This window comes from Patagioenas fasciata, chromosome 8 (genome assembly GCF_037038585.1).
Source record: "Patagioenas fasciata isolate bPatFas1 chromosome 8, bPatFas1.hap1, whole genome shotgun sequence".
NCBI classification, from domain to species: domain Eukaryota; kingdom Metazoa; phylum Chordata; class Aves; order Columbiformes; family Columbidae; genus Patagioenas; species Patagioenas fasciata.
The window spans coordinates 15,419,903-15,443,481 of NC_092527.1; the positions used below are offsets into that span (position 1 = coordinate 15,419,903).

The 23,579-nt window shown below is 36.2% G+C and overlaps 1 long non-coding RNA gene across 1 annotated transcript in view; it reads left to right on the forward strand.

The window, feature by feature from the left end:
* Nucleotides 1–6,157: 6,157 nt before the first annotated feature.
* LOC139828491 (uncharacterized) overlaps nt 6,158–23,579 on the forward strand; it is a 29,933-nt gene continuing 12,511 nt past the window's right edge. Inside the window, exons 1-3 of the long non-coding RNA XR_011740167.1 lie at nt 6,158–6,249; nt 7,727–7,777; nt 17,313–17,470. This is a non-coding gene — a long non-coding RNA (uncharacterized lncRNA). The remainder of the gene's footprint in view (nt 6,250–7,726; nt 7,778–17,312; nt 17,471–23,579) is intronic.

Genomic DNA, 23,579 nt, shown 5'->3' on the forward strand with positions numbered 1-23,579 from the left:
AGCTTTCTCCTGCCATGTTAACATGACTGATTAACCACTTGGGTTTTGGTCTTATGGACGAACTAAACTGAAAAAGTGTCTGATGTTAGAATTTTTAAAAATTACACTGTGATTTTCTTTTCAGAAGAGAAGTGTTTCTGAGATAGTATTGGAATAAAGATCAGTGCTGCGACGCTCCATGCATTGATACTTGACAACCTTGCTTTTTACTGTGGTCTGTGAAACCTTGCCACTGGGCACTTTAGTTGAAGAGAAATGTGATTTAGACCTGTGCTGAAGATCTGTAGGTAATAACTGAAACCATTTTTTTTTCTAAAAGCTCATTTACAACAAATGTCAAGACAGCTGCACCTCACCACAGTTTTAGAGGTCTAAGAGAGTAAGAGTGAGGATTTGTCTGTGGATGTGGGACATGCAGCTTTGTGAAATAGTCAAAGTTCTGAATCCCTTGCAGTGATGATCAGCGGATATGCTTCATGGGGAGGATTCACCCCCTTTTCATTAAGATAGTAATAATTTTATGCCTAGCTTTTGTGGCAGATTAGCATGAAGACAGCTCTGAATGTGCATGCAAAAAAGCAGCATGTATTCTTCGGTTTAGGCATTTGTTTATGGGGGATGAGAAGCTGGGGACATGTCCAGAGAAAGAAAGAATGATCACTTGAGTTAGTGATAAGCTAACAAATGTACAGGCAGGTTTAAAAAATTCCAATTAGTTCAAAGTAAGGTTACAAAGGATCTAGTTGGTAGTTAGAGTAATTCTGTCCAGTGAACATAGATAAAGTGCTGTGGCAAGTGGGCTCTGCAAGGAGATGCGAAAGAGTAACCCAAGCTGAACCTTTCCTGTTGCTTTACCTTTTGCCCTGTCTGGTGTGGTTCTCTGAAACATCTATTTTAAATGGTACCATGTATGAAACAGAGTTTCAAATCAATGCACAGATATCTTATGCCTCAGTTAATTTGTATCTACAATAGCTGTTTGAACAGCAAAATCTGGGCTTTGGTGAGAATCTCATATAAGGAAGTTTCGGATGGACTTTCTCGTGTTTCACATGTTTTGGTTGTTTTGACTACGGGATAGAGAGATGCTAAACTTCCAAAGACTGAACAGTTTGCTTTTTTCCTTGCAGTGCATTGCAGCGATCACAGGTGAGAGGAGGAACTGTTGGATTCAGGGAGAAGCATCAGTATCTCCAATATTGCTGCATCCCGTACAAGGTAAAACACACACAATGTGTGTAGGTTGGATTTGACTAGCTGATTCACTGGCTTCTGGAAGAGAACTCTTAAAGAAACTGTGTTTAGATTTTGTTGAATTGCAGTTATATTTCTGACAAAGACTGTATCTATAGATTATGTATTTTAAGTAACGAAAACGTGTGTCAGTATTGGAGGCAAAACAAATGACTATAAATATTCTGTATTGTATCTTTTTTTTGAGACATTTCAGTTATATTTACTGATACTTAGTCTTGAGGATTAATGTTTTGAAGTAGAACCTATGTTCTTACGTGAACTTTTAAATTTGGATTGCAGAATCAAAAAAGAGCAAGGATATACAGTAGCCTCCTTCATAAACGTAGCAGGCTAATCTGAGTCACCAGAAATCAAACCTACTTGTTCCTGTCTGAGCTCTGATACTCAGTTTGGAAAGCTGCGTAACTAGATGCTACAAGCAAATCAAAGTGTGATCTGACGCAATTTAAAATTTCAAAATGATAAGTAGTATATGGCACCGCTCAATTACTTGCCTCTAATATCCACATGCTATTAACGTCACTTAGAAGAGTGACTGAATTAGGCTTGCCTCGGGAAATTCAGGATGTTGCACTGTTTTCAAGGGTGTAGTCCTGCCATGGATGGAATTCACTGGTACAATAGCCAGCTAGTATGCATGGCCTCTGTAGGCTTGGCATACTAAGTGATTCTATTGTACAGTTTGCTGTATGACACTTGTGTAAGCATTGCTGCATGCTCTACAGATTTGTGCACGCTCCATTTCTCCAGCAATTCTCTGTTTCTACAGTGCTCTGAACTATTAACATGTCCTGGAAAAGTCTTTCTCCTCTGAGTAAGCTGCCAGCTGTCCAGTAGCTAATACATAGGCATTAGCTGCCACTGGGGAAAATCAGGGTGAATTTAGTAATTTAGAATACTTCGGCAGAACGAAGTGCTGATCCCCTGGAGAATGGTAGTATGTTTAGATACAGTAGTGTTATTCTACCAGTTAAGTGCCAAAGAATCAAGTGTTCCAATGGAGACTTAAAGAAAAGTGAACCCCCTGAAAATAAATTATATTGAGAAGTGTTGACAAAACCCTGCTAGTGAAAACGAAAATTATAAATGAGGTAAGCATGCCAAATATTGTGTTAAATGTTACAGCACTGGTATGGCACAAAATTTTTTGGACATATATTTCTCAGGTTCCTGAATTTGGTTAAAAATTAGCTTGATAAACTAGAAAAAACATGTCTTCTCACTTTCAGTCCTTTCCTCCTGAGCATGTTCCCAACAGGGATGTTGCTAAGTATCATGTTCCCAAAATGAATGCTAATGCAGTGACAATCCAACATATCGTAGCAGAAATTTCATAATGCAATGGAAGTTAGTCATCTGATGTAGTGATTTATCTGAATTACTCTTTTCCTTATTTTGAAGAACATATATATATATATATATAACAAAATCCATGACCTGAGCCATGTTTTTTTCATACTGTTGCTTTTAATGCTCATGTTAGTATTCAGAAAGATGTACTTTCTTCTTTGGGGAAATAAATAAATGAAATGATTTCTCTTTTCAAAGTGTTGGTAACTGGCAGACCTACAGGAAGATATTTTATAACTTTTTAGGATACTTTGTGTGTTAAATCCAGATGCTATAGTGTATGAGCTCTATACTCTCCATATATCCAACTAGTCCTTCTGCATAATTGCAGTTAAGAGAATTCCACAGAAAAATCCGACTTGTGTTTGTACAATGAAGCGGTCCGCTGTAATACAGCATCTCAGTTTCAGACATGTGACTATGTTAAATAACTCTTATTTATCATGAAACTAATAGGGAATCCGTAAAAACTTAGCCAAGTCGAAACAGTAGTGTGAAGTTTCAACTGAATTTATCAGGCCAGCTGGTAAGGGGGAGAACTGTGGAGCTGTAGTAAAGAGCTGTGTTGAACTAGAGACATTTTTTGAAGAACTTTCTTCCCCCTTTAGCTGATGGTAATATGAAATTTAAGTTGTGAACTGAATGATCTACAAGGAAGAGAACCCAAAGAGTGTTCAAACTTTAGGAGATTTTTTTAATATGTTTGTTTGTTTGTTTGTTTTTGTTTGTTTAAAAACTAGACTATATTGAGGTCATAGGAACAAAGGAATATTTCTCAATTTATTTTTATTGAGTGGGCAAGATACATATGGATAAGATGCAGCTGACCGCCTATCATTTATCTACCTTTGCTCCTGTGCTGCAGAGATTTATGCATGGGTCATATGCAAGTGGAATCCAACTGGTGCTGACAAAAGATCATCTGCTGCCCAGCCTGTAGGGCCGCTGCTTGAGAAATCTTGGTAAGGGGTGATAGAGATCAGATGCCAAATTCTCACAGTTCACATGTAGAAAAACTGGAGCTCCCTGCACATAATGCAAGGTTATCAGTTGTGTTTGAAGTATTTGTTATCTTGTACAGGAGCAACAAAACTATCTGCAAATGATGGTGATGTTTTATTTTCTTTTGTGTCAAAATACTGGCATGTCTTTTCACCTAGAAACCTCATTTAATTCTTGACATTCCAGCTGAAATCTGAATGAAATTTTCTAACGGATGCATGAATACTTGTGGAAAAAGCTACACAGAAAATAACAGGGGAAGTCTGGGTTATTTGTTATAAGTAACATTTCTTGGTTAGTCAGATACCCTTAACACTATTACTCTGTGCTTTATGAACAGAAATTGTTCTGTGTGGGAAAAAATCTAGAAAGCAGGATGCTGTGAAACATCATCCTCGTCCATCTTTGTCCCCTTTATGCTTGCACAACAAAAGCTTAAGAGTACATTAAGAATGAATGGCAGTAATGTACTGATGGGAATACTTTCATTCAAAGTGGACAATGCAGGCTGGATGAAGCCCAACACTTAAGGGTATGAACCCTGTTGATTAATCCTTATGTTCTCTTTCTCGTATTTAACATTGTATGCACTTTAAAGTCTAGGAAGGTAGTTTGAAAATGGTGGTAGCTCTTATGCAATAAAGATTTATCAAAAGGTGTGCATTTGCTGAGCGGGAAGTGACAGGCACCGGGAAGTACTGAGTTGTCAAATAACTCTGGCACTTGAGGGCTGCTAAGAAACTGCATCAGGGATAAAGGTTTTCTGTGAAGTTTTGGGGAACATGGGAACAAAGCTGGGTGAAAAGCCAGCATTATCCTTTTTGCTTTGCTGGCAAAATTCTTCCAGAGCCTGCAAGCTGTGCTTTTTCCTTTTTTTTCCTTCTTCTTGGGTGTGCCATCTTCAATGTTTGTTTATTTTTCCAAGGAGACAATATTTTGGGATAGGGAGTGTCCTTTTGCCTTTGATTTCTGTGTGATGCTGGTTTACTGTTCAGATATGCAATTTGTTAAAAAGTTTCTAGCAACTTACGTTCGTCTGTAGAAATGTTGTTGGCTACCAGTATCCTTTGTCTTTTACCATTGCCGTTTCCAATGCTGACAATTTGTTGTCTTTCAAAGATTATTTTTTTTTAAGTAAATTAAATGTTTTAACCTGCCAACCTTTGATAACAGATGGCTGTATTTTTCTATGTTCTATGTAGTTATTCCTATACTAGTTACAGTATTCATTACCCTTTTGGATTCTGAGCTACTATTCATAGAAAAGACAAGAATCTGCATGAGAAAACCTGTGGACTTGATTAATATCCTTAATTACACTGCACTGAACCAAAGGGTAATATTTCTTACTGGCTCCCGTTAATAATCAGTTATGTCTCAAAGCAGTTGGATCAATAACCTATACATTTTTTTTTTCCTGGGCACTGTGCATATTGTATTAGTATGAAAGTATTAGGATGAAGAAGGCTTCCAATGTTAACTAAGATCCTTCAGAAATCTGCTAGTGATTTACTGAAAGTTTGTCCAATTGGAGAGGTTCAAACAGCTCAGCAGTTGGCATTTTTTTCACAGAATATTTGTTAGAGGACTTCAGCCAGCCCTGCTGAGTGCAGAGGACATTAAGCAGGGAAATATTTTATATGGGTATGTCTTCAGCTCTTTTGCCTGTTTGCCTGGTAAGGCACAAGCTAATTCCCACTCTGTGTTAGAGTAGCTCTTTGCATAAGCAAGGGAGCACGCTTATATATTACTTTAGGTACAGCACTGTGTCAACAGCGTGCTGGGCTGGGGCAGTGGGATCTTAGCCTGTGTAATAGACATGATTTAAACTGGCTGTCCTTTGGCTTCAACTGTAAATTCCAGGTTAAATGGGTGGCGTACAGCAGCCTTCCCTGTATGCTTTGTGGTGGTTTGTGCTCCTGCTGGCTCACTGCACTGGGGTTCCTCTTATTGCTGTTCATCCTCTGAGTTTTGTCCTTAGAGCCTCTACAACCATTGCCAAATGAAATATCAATATGATGTGTCCCTTAATTTATTTGACAGCCTCATGGAGCCAAGATGATAGAGGATGAAGCTTCTAAAGGATACCGCTCATCTGCATAACTTTCAGTGCTCCGCTGAGTGCCTGTTTCTATGCAGGTTTGAAACTGTCCCAACGCAGAATTGTTTCACTGCATCCTCAGTCCATACCCATAACTGTGACCTAACTGCAGCCATAATACTGACAACTGATAGGCTGAGCTTTGCTCCCTGCAGTATTGAATCATAAAGGCAAAACATCGTATTGCTGTTAGTTTTGTAGAGAGTGGGGGAAAAAGAAATCCCTGAAGTGAAAGTGATAGGATGTGGATAGCGGATTTTAATTGCTGCTTTCTTAGACAGTTAAGTCTGGTTAAAACAGATTTTTCTGCTGATTCGCATGAAAGAAGACAACATTTTAAATATTTATGTGTATGTGAAAACTTTCTAAAGAGCCCAGATGGACCTCTCTAACTGTGTTTCTCTAATAATGTTTTTTATGTTTTTTTCTGATTGGCAGCCACAGGGCTCCAGTCAGGGACATCGTCCCTCCTGACCATTGCCACTCACCAGGCAGTGGGGCTGTCTGATGTTCTTCCTGACGGCACCTAAATATTTCGGGTATGTCACTAATGTAAAACAGAAAGTATCAATCATCTCTTTGTGTGTGTGTGTGTGTGTATGTTGTGGGTTTTTTTTGTTCAGTGTTTTAGTGCTGGATGAAATATTTCATTTTAATCAGGACAAAAGCATTTTATTTTTAAATCATGAAGATGTCCAGCAACTGGGTTTTTCAAGGTAAATGAAGCAAAAAGAATTCCCTCTTCCTTCTCTCAACCTGCCCAACCCTCTAACCACGTGATTTCAGCAAGACAGCCATCTCAAGGCTTCTTGAACTAAAGACATTTTAAATAAGTTCAAAGGGTTAACACACAGGACAAGAGGAAGGCTATTTCTGTATCTGAGATTTCAGTGGGAATGATTTACTGTGAACAGAAGAACATATCTCAAAAGTAATCTTTTTATCTGTCTCTGCCTGCAGAAAAATTTATGGTGACCCAAGAATATCTATAATGGCACAATTTACATGGCACCTTTTGGCTGATGAAAAATAGCAGTCTCAAAATGACTAAAGTGATTAGGAGTTTTAGTCTTGTTTTCAAAAATAATGTACTCATAGAATTGCTGACAATTGTTTCTGGTTTAATCATTTCACCACAGCATTTATTACATGTATGTCACAACCCAAAATAATAATGGAAGCCTTATCAATCAGCTGGTTAAATTTTAATGCTCTTTTGGTTAAACCTTCTTTGGTCTCTGAAATTGTTTTGACAGTTTTATATATTGTTGTTTAACACAACCTGAAGATAAATGTTTCCTATATGAATCATGTCAGTCTGGTATAATTGGCAAAACTAAGTGCAAAGAAGACAGAAATGTAATTTTTAGAGTATCAGTGGTACATTCTGATTTAAATCCTATTGATATTTCCCTCAGACTTCAGGTCCTAAATGCCCAGGTTTTCTGAGTAAGTGGCACTTGAACTTCCAGGATGCTTAAATGCTCAGTATTATTTCCCTTCTTTGGTCTGAATTCAGTTCATTATGTATTTTTGATGTGAAAACCTAAATCCTGATCCCATGCATAGTTAGTACAGATAATATTCTGAGGTGTTAACAAAGAAATTTTAAATGAAAATAAAGGTACTTTGGGGGTGTTTGATGGCCTGGTATTAGGACACTCACATGGCAGTGGGAGTTCTTGGTTCAGTCTTCCTCAAGGCAAGCAACCCAGCACAGCTTTCCTACCATTGTGGGGGAATATTTTCATCACAAAGCACTTGATCTGGGGAGTGTCTCTAACTTTTTGTTTGTTTGTTTGGGGATGGGAGGAGAAGGAAAATGTGATTGGCAAGAAGACTCTGCTTTTATGCTAGTGAGCTTTTTTGTTCTTGTTTTGTTGTGGTTTTGTTTTGTTTGTGATTTTTGTTGTTGTTGTTTACGTGTTTGTTGTTTGGTTTGGGGGTTTGTTTATTTATTTGGGTTTTTTTTAATCAATAAATACCAGATTGTTTTTCCTCCTGTACTTCTCCTAGTATGAAGAAATATATGGCGGTTCCCAGTGAAATGGCTCCTGTACTTTAAGGGTAAGGAGACAAAATGTTAACCTATGTCCATGTATGCCCTACACAACAAAGCCATACTCTTTTATTTCCAGGGTTTCATAAAAACAGCCATAATGTTTTTATACTTCTGTATTCCAACAAATGTTTTCATGGAGTTTTCATTGCTGTGACTCCATTACTGCTGTTCAACAGTTTTGTGTGTGTCCTCAGGTGATACATCCTTCAGAAAGGCAATTATAAATATCAGTTACTGTATCCCATGTGACTTTTTGGTTTATCATTTTAAATGACCTGCAGCAGGCTCTGCCTAAGGCGTGCAGCTGCTTTGTGGTGTAGTGGTTTCAAATGTCGATATCTGTTCTCATTCTGCACTTATTTTGCATGTAGTTGTTTGTTAGCTTAGAATAAAACATAATGATGACATTTCTTTTGATAGCCAGAGATGGCAACAATCTTGTTGGCTGACTCCACATTAGAAAAATGTTATTTCCAGTGGGGAAATGGTTGAGGGGTTTTTTTCTGTTTTTCTTTTGTTTTTCCCCAACAGACTCCTCGAATTATTATTTTTCATTAATTTTCTGTTTTCTTGCCAGAGGTAATTATTTTTTTACAGATCACTGTATTACTAACATGTAAATTCATCTGTCTGGAGAACACTTAGACCCTTAAGCCAAAGAAGAATGAATTCACACAGGTAGAGAGTGTAGGTCTGTGGTGCTCTCTTTTCCTTTCAGTATTTGCTGTATGCCCCTTATTTGCACTTTTGCTGTATGAATATATTAATCTTGTTCATGTTTCTGATTTTTTTCACTTGAATTACTAAACCTATCATGGATTCATTCTTCTCAACATGGAAGTTTTAAAATGTAGTTCAGGAACATTTTTGCATGTACCCTTTTTACTGGCACCTGATTGTGTTCAGTGAATCAAAGCAACATTGTATGGTAGTTATTTTTTGTTTACTGGTCATTTGGTGGCTGACTTTTAAAAACAAAACAAAAAACTATAAACAAACCAAAAACTGAGCAAACCCTCCCCCATCAGGTGGCAATAATCCTCTTAGAACTGTACTTGCTCTTTAGAATCCTGCAGTCCCAGGAGAATGTTTTCTTTCCAAAGCTATGGTCTTAGAAAACTTTATCCTTCATTTCTAAAACCTCTTTTTAGTCTGTTTTATTGCTCTTTTTATTTGTTTGTTTGTTTTTCAGGGGGGAGAGGGGTGAGCTCTTATCCCTTTGAGAAAATATTACACCTCTTTCTTATAGAAAATACAACCTTGTTTTATAATGCAAAATGCGGAAATATTTACACAAAGTATTTTGGGTCTGCCTAATTGGTAATTAGCTAAAACTCTTTGATAGTCACCAATGAGACTTGCATGCCTTTTTGTAGAGGAAATGCTGCAAACTCTGAAAGGTTTGGGGTTTCAGTTCCTTTGCAGAAAAACCCTCAGAGAAGGTGAAAAGGCAGCGTAACACTTGGGGAAGGTCAGTAAAGTTTTCAATTTAAATTGATTACAAGGAAATGATATGCCACAGGAAAAAACAATAGATGAAAAGAAGTGTCCTAGATGGCAAGAGAAGATGAATGCTGTATGTTTTCCTCACCTCAGATTGTCCATGACAAAGTATGATTGTCTAATATCTCAAGATGAGGAGACTAATACAAGGCCATAAATCACAGTGAACAGCTTTTCAAATAATAAACCAGTTTGCCTTCTCGCTAATAGGCCACAAGTTAGGACTCAGAAATGTTGAAAACAAGGCCAGCGTTCACCTTTGTGTGTGTGACAATGACTTTTGCATATTTTGTATCCATAGATTGTCTGGGGAGAAATCTGAGAGCTCAACATACTGTAGATACAGCAGACTTGTAGCCTGCTTGTAAGTTGCTTGTATGTAAAGATTAATAAGGAAACTATAGAAGATGTTATGTTTGTGTGTAATTTAACTAGCATCTGTTTAAACTTTTATAAGTCTAGAACTCAGTTTCTGGGGATATTGCTTGTTGCATGTTTAGATTGTCATGCTTCCACAGAGAATTTTAAAGTTGGAGCTGATAATGGTCACGCATGAGGTATCATTATTGGATTTCTCTCTTTTTCTTCTGACTCTTCCTTTGCCCAGACTCATTGATTCTCTGTGTGTGAAATAGAAAACCTGTTTTTTGTAGGAGAGGAGAGGCTTGTATGACATATAAGAGCACATATAAGCGCTAACAAGATGTACACTTAAGACTTTTCTTCCCATAGTTAAAATTTGAAAGAATCCAGACTGAGAACATGAGAAGAAAAACGTATGAGAGAAATATGTTCATAATCTATGAGCATTTTGAGCTGCATAACTGTGAAGGAGATTAGGCTGTCCCATACTCTCTAAAAGAATTACATAAATATTGGGAGAAAATTAATAGCCTTGTTTTAAGCAAAATCAAATATCTTGTATGATGAAAATATGCACAGACAGCACATGAATATTTTCCCTGATAGAAAGAAACAGAAGAGGCCCAAATATCAGGTATGTGTTCTGTAATTTTTCACTAGTGGTTTTAAGTCAAATTGGCAGGAAGCTGTGGAATCAAAGTACAAAGGAAGTTGCTAAGAAGAAGTTATAATTCTAGTAACAATACCTGCATTTAAAAAAAAAAAATAATCTTAGAGATAGAATACAGGACAGAACAGAGGAGTAAACATAGGCACTTGAAAAAAATTAATCTCTCTTTTATGTTAATCTACATATAAACACCTAGTTAAATGGAAACATCTTTCTTTCAATTACAATGGAAAATTAAGAAACAGAAAACTTAATTCTGACACAGTTTTATTTTTATGCCCCTTTTTTTCATTGGAATTTGGAGTTTGTGAAGCTGGGATTAATTTTTCTTTCAAACACTCTAAATACTGGAATGTAGCTAATTTGCACTATTTTTTTTTTTTCAGTCATTGTGTGTTTCTGAAATAAAGAATTTTATCTCGAGTCTAATGAAGAATGCTATCATTCTCCAGGAATCAGTAAAATATACTCCTCACTGAATATATGAAATATCTTACATTAATGTAAGCAAACCCCTAAAATAGAACTGAAACAAATTATCTCAGTGACTACTGAACTTTACAGTAATGTTGTCAGTTAAGATACAAAACCTCTGAAATCTGTCGCTTGATGAGCTGATCAATGTTTGGCTTTTCTTAAACTAGTTACTATATTAGTTAACTATATGTGATTAATATAAATTGGAATAATTTGATTGACAACTCACTGGGGAAAAAAAGGAGAACTTCTCTTCTGAGCCCTGCTTCTATTTAACTGCTCTGCTTTTAGTGCATTTCTTGCATCTAAACTAGAATAATTTCCATCAGGTTTTAAGATTTGAGATTGAAAAGCATGGTACTGAGAGTTATTATTACTGGAAGATACTTACATGTTACATGACTACATCAGCCTGTGTATCTCCCGAAGCCTCCTCACACCATCTTACTTCTTCTTGAAGCCTTCTTCATTTTTTTTCTACATATATTTCTCAAAACAAATGAACAAATCCCACTTGTTACATTTGGGATAACTTAAATACAAAAGAACACGTTTTTTTTCAGAAAAGAAGGGAAGTGAGAACTTAAGGGACCAGAGCTCTGAATTCAAATTTCCTTTGCACAGATTCTAGGAAATATGGAAAAGGAAATTTACCTTTCTCTTTACCTTCTGTTACAGAAGAATTAAACAAAAAAATTTAGTCCTTATGTAGCTCTTACACTGCTTGAAAAACTATTTTTCATTCATTTTCCATCCTTAGAAGTGGTGCCAGCCTTTGGTCCCTCTTTCATGACAAGAACATGAAAAATAACCATACAAAACCAAAAGCTTTTTCAATATAAATCTGGAATAATTTCACAGAAAAGTATATGTAAAATAAGAATGTCAAACTAATTCAAAGAAATCATTGGTTCAATTGAGCTAAAATTTCTGTTTCCCAGAAAAAGTAGCCCTGAAGAACCTTAAGCTTTATAACTGCCTTATAAAATAGAAAATGCCTATTGATTGTCTTGATCATCAGTGATCCTAAATTGTTTAAGAAGATGGGAGGACTTGTTTCATGTACAGTTCATACAAGCAGCAAAGGGAAAATTCCATTTGCATGATGCTTAAATGTCCCTGTCTTATCCTTGTCCTATAAAAGAAAATCTTTTCTTATAAGAGGTACACAAGAAGATTAAGACAAAATGCCATTGATTCACTGCAATTTAATCCTCCTACAAGGGAATTATTTATGTACAACAGCTTCAAAATTTCTCTTTAGTGTTACTCCTCCAGCTGGTCTGCCTTAAGCTTTAAAATTGTTCTAGTGGAGAAGCCCCATTCTATTTCACATGTGAGTTGTCCTGAAAACTTCATTTTTCTATAACTAATACAGTTTGCAGGGTACAAACAATCTTTCTGGAAGAAGTCCTATGGTCTACATGGGACAAGATAGTCTCAAGGCTTGATCGATTTTAACAGCCTAATTTGAGCTAAATTAGCATGGACCTCAAACTTGCATCTCTGAACCACATTTGGTTTGGCATGTGGACTGAATGAATCCTATTTCAAACTAGCAAATCCACTTCCAAATTTTAAATATTTTACTTGAGCATTTAGGTCAACGAAATGGAAATAATTTCAAACTACTGAGAAGTAACTTAGAACTGAGCTTTCTGTGAGTCACCCGTACAGGTAATATGTGTGAAAATTGAGTGAAAAATATCCGCTTTCAGATAATTCCCCATCTAAAAGCCACTTAAACTCACTTCTTCAGCGGCTAGCATATGAAATCCCTATTTCAGACTCTGAGAAATAAAGACCTACAAAACCTATTTGGGGTAGAAGAAAACAAGACAAGCTGGATTTACCAGCAGCAGCTCCACTGAGTGTGCACGTGTAAAACAAATACTGCTAGGACAAAAATTACTTTGTATTCTAATCATGATCATATTTCCTGTTGTCAGCTATACAAAAACAGTGCATCAAACATCCAAATGAGTTGAGATGTGTTTTTCTGATTACTGCAGCAGATGGTATATCTCAATTAGGGAAAAATATTTTCTGTTGGCTTATTATGCTTTTAAATTAAATTCAGTTTGAGTGGAAGATCAAACATAACAAAACAAAGGATTTTTTTTTCTATTCTTTCATTGTCAGGCTGGATATTGCACAAAATAGCCATGTATTACTTAAGTAGTAACTGTGAATGGCAAGCAAACGCTGCTTATTCTGTTTAAAGTTTTCCCTCTGTAATGTAGATATGATGTGACAAAATCTGTTAAGAGATGGAACCTGGTAGCTGAAAATAATTTTGTTTGATTTGCACAGAAGTTACCTGGGATGTGAAGGGATGATGAAAAATACAACTATTGTGCAAGAAAAGCAGCAGGTTGTTCAGGAGGGGATGGTACCTACCATCGCCTTACACAGAAGGACAATTAGTCATGTCTCTGAATGTTAAAAGAGGTGATTTGTTTTTGAGAGAAATTTTGAGAGAAATACCTTGTTGATACAGTAAAACTTCTTAGCTCACTTACCAGATGTGGCAGGGACACTATACTGGGAAGAATAGTAATCAAATATAAAAATATGAAGTTCTTGCTGTGTTCGCTTATTTTGCAAAAGAAATAGTGCCAGGGTCACAAAACTGAATTGAGGAAGTACACTTCTGTTTCATTTGGTCCAGAGGGGTGTGGAATAGAGTTTTTTATAAATTGCATTGAAATATTTAGATATGACAATGTGAAGTGAAGTAATATTTCATTTCAAGCTACATGCTGGCGGAGAAAACAAAAAACTAGGAATCCACTTGGCTAAACCCTCTCAGCCAAGTAACTTGAGGATGTAATGTTAATTGCTGCAATTAACACTGAATATACATCAATGACTTGAGTAGCCTCAGAATTATAAGAAAAGGGATTAAATAATCTTCGATTTCCCAGTTTCTATCGAAGGAGTGGAAACACAAAAATGTGTTCCTAAGGTTGAGATGTTTATTCAGGGAAACATATACTTTGGTAACGCTCCTTTCATTTGGAGTAGATCCTCAATCAGTAAAACAGTAGCAGTAAAAACATTTGGCTGCTTGGAGGGCTACTCTGGCTTATTGTAAAAGAAAAAAAAAAAGGCGAGGGCATTTGAGGAATTCTGAAGGAAATGGGTCACATTTATTCCTGCTGCAACCTCTTTGTCAAGGGATAATAAATTACATCAAAAATTAGTTGTACCTTAACAGTGAAGATGAATCTGATCTTCCTTTGAATAACTACAAATTGGCGAAAGTGGTTTTCTTACTAATTTTCTACCTGAATGCTAAACATTTAGTATCATACTTCATTTATCCTTCTAAATATTTAAATGTAAGACAGCTCTTGTTTTAATCTTCCTGTTGCTATTGGGTCAATGCGTTTCTGTCTGGTGCATTTGAAACAGGCAGTTCTGCTTTTTCCAAAACTGTTTTCACTGACGTGTATTTCTCAGCTTCTTTCTGTATCAGAGTATTTTAATAGAATAATTATAAACAATTATTGATCACAAACAGGTTTGGGAGTGTAGCATGGCTTCCTACAACAGCTCCAGGGAAACCATGAAATTGATAAATTGTTCTCTATCTACTGTTCCTGTCTGTGAAACATAGTAGTGTGAAGACTTCAGATATTTACACTTTAAATTATCTTTGCTGTTGTACAAAATAATTAATTAATAGAATATAATTGAAACTGAGACCATGGAATATTTTGGTTTTGTCCATTTAGCTGAATTTCTATTCAAGTGTGTTTCAGAATAGCAAACTATCCCACTGTAGTTTGTTTAGCAAAAATACTTGAAATGCATGTGCAAGTGTTTATCTGTTATGAGAAATGGCTTTTGGGACGCTTGCTTTATTCCTGAAAAAATGGTCTGTATCATTCAGAAGGTTTACTGCAAAATATGGATATTCTGATGATGGTCAAAAGCTTTAGTTCTGTAAAAAAAAAAAAAAATATTGTATGCTGTTTTTCTGCTAACCTCTGTGTATGAGTTGGTAGGCAAGAAGCACAAGGTTTGTCATCTTTGCTCTCACTACTGGAAAACATGTTTGACGCTTCAGATAGAGAAGTCAGAGCTTGGATGAGCTGTAGAGACTAAATTATCTCTGTGCTAGAGCTGAATTTTCTGGGCCAAGTTCAAAGTATGTTGGTAAATCTAAATGACTCAGTTGTTCCTTGGAGAAGGAGAGCACAATTCTTCACAGATGGTTTGGCAACCTTTTTCTAGTTTCTATTAGAGCATTCTAAGCACTTGGACAACAGTTTTCCTTATTCAACATTAAAGACAATGAATACTGACTACAATGAGAGTGAATCCATTGTTGTCTTAGGATACAAAATAATTAGAGGAAAAAGTGTAGTGACATTTTGCTTCTGTAGAAATGTTTGGATTGACAAACACACTTTCAGGAAAAACTGATTGTGAAAGTCAGTATTGGTCAGGACAGCAACCAACGCTTTCCTCTCAGCCATTTCCCTCGAAAATTAAGGAGAATACCAGTGGGCTTCTTTCATCTCCCTCAAACCTACTGGCAGCTTTTTTTTTTTTTTAAAGGTGTTATGGCATGTTAGACTTAAAAAGGCATCAAGAAATGCAAAATCTAAAATGTAAAATATGAATGATGGTGTTATTCTGCCTAAGTTACACCCATTTTCATGCATGAAGTCAGTAACCTATTATGTAAGAAGGCTCAGAAATATGAGTACAGCACAATGTTAACTGAAATTGCTCCATGTTTGGTTTTAATTTTAGCAAATGCAACTTTGCTCTCGCATATTTTACTCAAAATTTTCCTTATGTTTAAAGGACCTCATTTTGCTCAACTGGTTCAACTTTAAATGATGTCAGCTAAACCAGAGAACCTGAATGTCTGTCCTTCACAATGTCCTGTATTTTGGCCTTGATTAGTGGTGTTGCTTACACTGTCAATAATTAGTAGATGTGGCTGCTGCTCTGCTCTTTGATCCTTTCAGCCCTGCATTCTGCCACGCCTGGTGAATAATGATGATGGGGGGAGCAAGGTCTGCTTTGTTCAAGGATTGCAGGCCACTTCACATGCATTACTTATTCGATAACACCGTCTGATATTTATGAATGTAAAGCCTGATTCAAAAGTAGTGTAATGTCAAATGAATACAAATCCAGAAAGTACAATGGGGTTTGGGTGTTCTCCAAAGCAAAAAGGAATGGTCAGTAGCTTTTGACAGTAAACAAGGACACTTTTAAAGCTGGAAGCAAAGAATGGTCTGTGTCTTCCAGCTTTATTCAGCAGTCTACTGAGTTCTTTCAGTCATCCGTGAAGACGGTTGTTGGTCAATAAACTATAACAAATAGAAGGAAAAGAATATGGAGCTACATCTTAATTACCATTGGTTTCAGTGTTAGGCACAGTTAGAATTATGTTTCTGGCCTCTCCTTTGCTCTTCAGACATTTGTCTGAGACGATCCTTTGAGAGTGTTTCTAATTTAAAAGGGAAAAAAGAAGAAAAAGTCACTGGTATACTAATAGCCAACAGCAGCAATGAGCTTACTTGTCCTGGGAGGGGGAAATTTGGCCCATGTCTGCCCTGCAAGTCTCGGAACGCTCACTGGCTGCCAGCCTGCCTTCTCTTGGCAGCGGTAGCTGGGACAGCAGGTCCTCGGCCGGGCTTGAGCTCTCTCGCATATGGGGCAGGATGTGGGTCTGTGCAGATCTGCCAAAGAAAGAGCAAACACGACCTCCGTCTCTTACTGAAGATTTTTAGGGTCTCATCATTCGTCATGTACACGCAGTCTAGCAGGTGAACACTCTCTTCCATTAAAAATAACGATAACACCACCTTTTCCTCCGTCATTCAGTTAAAAAAATTAAGCTTAAAAGTTTAAATTTATTTGTATTATTGTATGCCTTTTTCCATTATACATTTGGATATCACTATATAACATATATTTAGACTGTCTTTGAGGAATTTTTATCTATTGTCAAAACCAGTTCATTCTAAATTGACCCAGACTTAATTATCCAAATTGACTCTAGCTACTGCTATAACAATTTGGCCTTTGTAATTACATGAGGTCTTTAAACCAGAGATTATTAAGTGTTAAAAGTTGATATTAAATGTGTGTGTGTAGACACAGCACAAAGTACAGAAGGTAAGTTGATATTTAAATGCGTGTGTTTGTATAGAGCGAGCACAAGGTACAGAAGGTAAAAGAACTGGAAACTGCTCAAATGCTTGCATATGTTTTCTGTTTCCTCTCTGCTGCATGAATGCTTCCAACTACCAAGAAAGTTAATGTTAGCTAAATGTAAATTAGAAATATGCTTGTGTCCCACTAAAGTAGCAGAATTAGTACAGGAGAAAGAAAAGAATGAAATATAAAGAAAGTGTATGTTTAAACAATGGCATTAACAGAAAGGGACCTTAAATAACCTTGTGTTTAATCCTCTTTGTCATTAATTTGTATACAAATTTATCTTGTAAAGGTAGCTGAGCTGACTAAATATTTCCTAATATCTTCTTTTTTCATAGTTACAGATTTCCACTGCAAGTGCATCATTGTGTTGGCTTAATACAAACAACATGCTTTTTTATTCTTCGTTATGGGAACAGAGTAAAACTGCAGAGCCTCGCAGAGCCTTTTGACCCTGAAGGTGTTTTAGGTAGAGTCAACTCAGTTGTCACAGCAGGTAAATGAAACCATTAGCTTTCTCATTGTCACTCCTATTTATAAAAAATTATTTATTTAATGAAAACGATACCTGTTCCCTCTTTACTTTCATAGCCTGTATACAATATGAAATTGCTATTTAATACTGTAAGTCTAATGGGAAATAAGGTAAAGATTTAGAAAGAAGTCATAGGAAGGGTCATATTTAAAATTATTGATGGCTAAGTATCCTGTTTGCAGCATGTAAAAAAAAAAAAAAGATGCAGCCCCCAGCCAGCCTGCAATGCACCTGGCCTGTTGAGCAAAGATCCCCTCCCTTTCCAGCTGCTTCAGACTTATTCCAAGGCTTGTCTGTTGGTCTTCTGTGTGGCTGTTACTGAGCAACAATAAATGCATACAGTTTGTGTTGGTGTTGGTTTTTTTTTTTCTAATGCTTCCTTTGTCTTGACTCTCACCAGATATATGAGAAGAAAACAATATAAAAGCAGGGTATCTCTAATAGAAGAATAGCTTTCTGTTTTTTTATTTATTTTTTTTCCCAGTCTTCATTTTGAAGTAGAAAATCTTTAAAAATTTGAGTATCTATGGTTTACAACTTATAGGAATAAATGACTCACCCGTTTCCATAGTTTACATTCTCCAGGAATAAGTAAGAAAACAAAAAGAGACTAAAAATCTGAAGAACTTGGTAGATTTCATAAATAGTTTTTGATCTCTATTCAATTAGTATGTTTGGTAAGTTCCATTGTGAATTACAGTCTATTTTTCCTTTAACAAAGACTATGGTTTTAGTAGATGTTACATTTTATTGCTTAAAAATATCAACATCCATGATAGATTATTTTGTAGGCAACTATTCCAAAGTCATTACCCAAGCTGGTAAAGAAAAAATTGCTTTGCAAATTAAAAGTTAAATACATTTTTATTTGCTTTTTCAAAATTGTGTATCTCAACCTGTGCCCTATTGTATGTGTGCCAAGCTTATGTGAGGAATTAGGCAATTAAATATTATGATAGAATGTGCTTTGAATTTGGATTTGAATGAGTATTGTTTCAGAAAAGCCCACAAACTTAGTTCCATTAAAATGCACTTGCAGTGGCAAGGTCAGTTCTGAAAGATTTTCCATTAAGTGTGTGTTTGTGTGCTGGATTTTTTGTCTCCTGCCAAGAGTTGTGTATATGCTTAATACACTACTGAAAGTTGTTTTAACTGTTTGTACAGTGTATACTCATGCAGCACATTACAGCTATTTGTATTCCAGTTATGCTGACAACACTAGGAAAGCTCAGATTGTCTAAAGATTGAAATACTATCTGGCAGTTGCATTTGTTCCATGGCCATCCAGTGGAAAGGCTATTGTCATCTGAATTATTGCCATAAATAGAAGGATGTTGTTTATCTCTTAGATTTAAAGCAGAAACTGAGAAATGAGAATCCTGATAGAGCAGGGTTTTGTTTTTTTTTTTTTTTTTCAGTAAAACATTCATTTTTGCTTAAGGAATAAACAGGACTATTTGAGGGAAAATAGTCTACAATCCACCTGCCTATCTCCTCATATGGGAATCTCAAAATTAAAAGCTGTAATGCAATTTCAGGGACTGCAAAGAAAAAAAAAATAGCACCAAGGCTGATTTATGGGATCTATATGTTTAAAGCTTGGCCAATTGACTGAGAGTTAAGAACATAATTGTTAATAACTATTTGTGAAGGATAAATATTAAAAATTAAGAATAATTTATCTTCTTGCGAAAGAACAAGAGGTTGTAACCTGGAATAATGTATTGCCATTGGGGAAGGAGAAATTTAGGCTGAACACCAAGAAAAGTTTCCTGACATGAAGTTTTATTAGACAGTGGAACTGAACTTCAAGAGAAGAGATAAAAAACCAGTAAGTTCAGCCATTTAAAAGGGACTGAGAAAAATGTCAGGAAAATGTACTCTGAGGAATCCTGTACAGCTATTGCACGCTTGGATATTAACCTAATATGTCTCTTTCCTTTCCACCTTTCATAATTCCATGGTTCATTAGCCAGCACCCTCTTTCCTCTGCTCTCTGGTACCTCCAGGTCAACTTTCAGGCAATTTGTAAAAACATTTTTCTTACAAAGCACGTGCAGCTTTTGTTCTGTGGCAGAATATTGTCCAGCAACCCTCCATTATGAGGCCACTTATCTACCCAGACTTCTGTTGTTTCTGTTGTTTTTTCTTTCATAAAGCTCTGACAAAGGTGTAATTACTTTCAGTCCCACAAACACTGGTCACAATTATTTTTTTTTTCTCCTCAAAATAAGGAAATTCAACCCTAATTAGAATAATGTATAAATGTACTGCTTTGGGACTTTTAGAAGAAAAAAAAAAGTGTGATTTCTCTGCTTCCAGGCGTTTTAAGACCTAAGCTGTTTAGCAGATGACTTGTTTCATGAGAATGTGAAACAAGAGACCTGTAACCTCTGTCTAAAATTCTGAAAAAGAAGATTCTGATTCTTAGAAGAGTTGCATTTTAAAAGTTTTTATGAGTCCCTCACTCAAAGATGAGTTGCCAACAGAATTTATAAGCTCAAAGCCCATTCAATTTCATGAGACTCCTGTTCACTTATTTTATAACAACAGTTAATTTTCAGCCTTGTCTGAGGTGTCAGGGCTGTCAGCTGTGAGAAGGAGGATTAGCAAGCAAGTCAGAAAGAACATTCTCCCCAGCGTGTCTCACGTGTTGTCAGTGGCCTTTCAGCAGATCTGCCTCTTGTACAGCTGCTGTGTGACATCATGGTGTGCGCTAGAAATCTCCCCAGACATTTGTTGGGAAGTTCTTTAATCCAGCTTGGTGTCAGCTTTGCACTTTTAACTGTTTTGTGGCTTTAAAGATTAGCAAACATTTGTTTAGAAATACAAAATATTTATTTAGTAGACTCAAAAACCTGTGATGATTGACCTGTGTAAAATTTTTCCGAGATACTCCATCATTGTACTATTTTATGTACTCTGAACTTATTGGTCAGTAACAAACTATTGCTTCAATCTGGAATTTAAGGAAATGTGGAGTTCAAAGAACACTGTTCTTTACCAGCTGGTTTTTTTCTTCTCCTCTGGTATGGGCACTCTTGGATAATGCAAGGATTTTGCCCTAGAAAGAGATAGAACACGCGTTATTTACTGCTAACCTCAGCCACATCCATTTAATAGAGTGCTCCTTTCACAGGTTACCTTGACAATTGGCTGTGGACAGGGGCTAGCATTTCTGTTTTTTCCCCGTGCCCATGGAGGTTGGTTGGTCTGTCAGAACTAATTCTTTCTTTGCTGATCTGTATCTGAGGCAGCCCTGCTAAAAAAAATTAATATGAACTCTTCAGATGTTTTTTTTAAGAAAAATCAATAATCCTAATAATGTTGTAATTCTAATCATTATCTGCCTCCATAGTACAATGGAAAATAAAAAGTGTTTAACATAGCTGGTTGGTAATACGGATATCAAGATGTGAAAATGACCACGTTGCTCAAATGAAACCGGAAAACTCTGGCGGTTTTTGGTGGTGTTATTCTGGTTTTGTTTGTTGTTGCTGTTATTTTTCCTGGCACTTAATATTGATTTGCACCATTGAAATAAAAGTACGTGTTGAATCAATCTGCCTGAAGATTTAGAAGTTGGGGGATAGTTTTTAAGCTCTCTTTTAGATTTTGATTGGAACATTGAAGTTGCAAACTGCTGTAATGACATTGCAAACACCCTACTTTTGTGATGTAGCTACAAGGCAGGGGGAAAAAAGGTGACCCTTCAGGTTAGAGAGCATGCGAAGGGGAAGGACACCAAAAGCCTCTGTGCTAAGTAAAAGAACAAAAAGTATCAGCTTACAAAAACCAGTGACAGACTCAGCTATTGAGAAAAAATGCAGGTGGTGACTATGTATTTCATCAAAATACTTCATGGAACTCAAGAAAGTTATGCTGTTGAAGACTGGTGTCTCCCTTCTCCTTGCTGCCGTGAGCAACTGTCCCTGGCATAGCTTTGTAAAAGGTTGCTGACTCCTAGCTCCCACAGATGTTTCTTTAAATAATTTAGGCTGCTCTCTGGTTTGTTGGTAAATACGAATGAGAGTGGAAAGCTCTCAAATCCCTATGCCAGACTTCATCAGAAGTTATAAATTAATTTAATGACTGAGGAAAGGTAAACCTTTAAATTTAAACCTGAACCAAAATATGGTCACCTTTCATATCCAAGAAATTGATTAGGCTTTGGCCAAAAATAGAGCTCTCATCTTGGCTATGAGACATATTTTAACCATGGCATCCCTCTATAAACACAGGAGTATGACTCTTCCCTAATGCCCTCTTCCTGCATTTTTCATAATTCCTGTTTTATGAGGAAGAAAAGACAATCTAGACCTTTGGCCCCATGCTTTACAATGCACCTGAGACGTTCATTAATGGTCCAGAAATTATTTGTGTGTCATGTCTTATTGGTTAAATATCACTTACTTATTTATGGCTTTGTGCTTTTTTCCAGGGCTTTAGGCATTTTCATTAACAGGCAAGGGAATGCGCAGTACAAGATTATTTGGACGAATCAGGTTAAAAGTAAAATTATAAGGAGCTTGCTAGTGGAAGTCTCTCTCTTCCCTACCACTCTTATCTTTTTTAATGTTATTTCTTCAGCCAAATGGCTTAAACTTTTGAAATTATTTTAAATGACTGTTTTCTCCCATGCATATGTGGTAAAGGACCCAGCAGTGCTGTCATTTTTTTCAGTTTTTCTTCTCCCGGTATGAAAAAAAGACTTGTATTTTGTAAACTGAGACCCAAGCATGATGGTATAATGATAAGCCATTTTGTAGTGTCTCTGATATTGCTCATCCTGAGTTCTCAATGGTACGTGAGACATAAACCACCAGCTGCCCTTTGCAACTCACTGATAAGGGTCCAGGCACACACATTAAACTAAGTTTATACCCTAATGCAGGTGCTTGTAAGCACTGTTCATACTCATTAATAGGTGTAGTATTCATTTTAGTAGGGAACACTAGGAAGAATACTTCTGTTTTGGGCTGGAAGTAATTGATTCATGGGTGTCTGCTCCATTTAGAAAAACATGTAGTTTGATGAGAGTCTCTAAGCCGCGTGCAGTGGGATTGCTAAATCTGGACAGGCAGCTGCTGTATTTCTTTCAGAACTTTCTAAGAACTTCTGAATAAATTTGTTTCTTTTAGTACTTTATCGAACACTGGTGCAGTCACGCTTCTTGGGTCAGTGCAGTTGTAGGTAAGACAGTGGGGTTTGTCCACACTTTTGAATATCAGTAAAGTGTTTTTACAAACTTTGTAATGAAAATCTCCCTGGCCTTTCAATATCAACTCTACCCTAGACCTGAATTAGCTCCCAAGCATTGTTTAAGTCTGTTGTTGTGCCTTTCTCTTCTTCTTTTGAGAAACCAAACTCGCTTTTCCTGAAACCTGTGAATAGGAAAAGCTTTCCTTCCCTCACAATTTAAAAATAGAAAGCATGGAGTTGCAATATGTAAAGATTCAGATTTAACTAGAAATACATTTTGAACTGTTCTGCCAAATTGGACCTTTAATACTTCATCCAGATTTAGCCCTTTCAGTTTTTTAAGAACGGTTTATTTCCCCATTTACTCCTAAACTTTTTTGTTTACTTAAGTAATTTCCTCTTTGAATGTGTTAATTTTCACAGTAAATATTGAAGTTATTCATGAATCTTTGTCATTCTGAACTATTTCTGTAAGAAGTTGCTTTGACTTAATGTCAAGTTGCTAATGACTTGACCAATTGATTTGAAGTTTTAATTATATAACATTAAATTTTAAATTAATTTTAATCAAATTTTAAAAACTAATTTTAATTTAATTGTAAATTATTTTACTGATCAATTTTTGAGAAAGGATATTCCCCTCCCAATGTGTCTTAAGATTGCCTCATTTAGTGACAGTTGTTTTTAAAAAAAGTGTTTCTGGTTGTATGTATGAACATGATGGTGTTGAGTGTGATTTTTAAACAGTTTAGTTACTGATTCTGGTGCTCCAGTAGGAAGAACAGTTGATTGTAAGTTTTCTTCACAGCATTTTTGTAACCCAACAAAGGATTTGTTTCAAAATCTGTTAACATTAACATATGTGCAA